The following is a 462-nucleotide window of genomic DNA, read 5'->3' as shown; positions in this document are numbered from 1 at the left end:
TGGTGCTTGAGAACGTTGTCTAGCGGGTACAATAGTGTTGGGTTGGTGGTTGGACTGGATGATCTGATAGGTCTTTTCCAACCTTTGTGATTCTGTAATGAAATAAAATGTACTTGGGACTGTACATACTTGGGTGGGAAGAAGCGAAGAGCTATCCTAGGCTACCATAACAGTCTTCTCACACCATACAGTATCTCTCTTCTCGGGGACTCTTTCAGATGTGTTTTACTGAAAGTGTCTTCCCTCTTCCCTTCCCCTTCTTTGCCTTCTGCTATCTTCACAGTCATCTGAAAAATTACTTAGTTTGGCCAAGTCAGGTGAAAGAATCTCTTGATTATCTGTGGGAAGTCATAGGATGTTGCTCTGTTCTTGCTCTGTTTACATTAACTTGTGGTTGGCATCCAACTGGGAATATATCTACAGTGTAGATTGTCAGCAGTAGTCAGAACTAGAGACTGGATT

The sequence above is a fragment of the Eurypyga helias genome, unplaced genomic scaffold (assembly GCF_000690775.1).
Source record: "Eurypyga helias isolate BGI_N326 unplaced genomic scaffold, ASM69077v1 scaffold9887, whole genome shotgun sequence".
Taxonomy (NCBI): Eukaryota; Metazoa; Chordata; class Aves; order Eurypygiformes; family Eurypygidae; genus Eurypyga; species Eurypyga helias.
Note: the sequence above shows the minus strand (reverse complement) of the source record.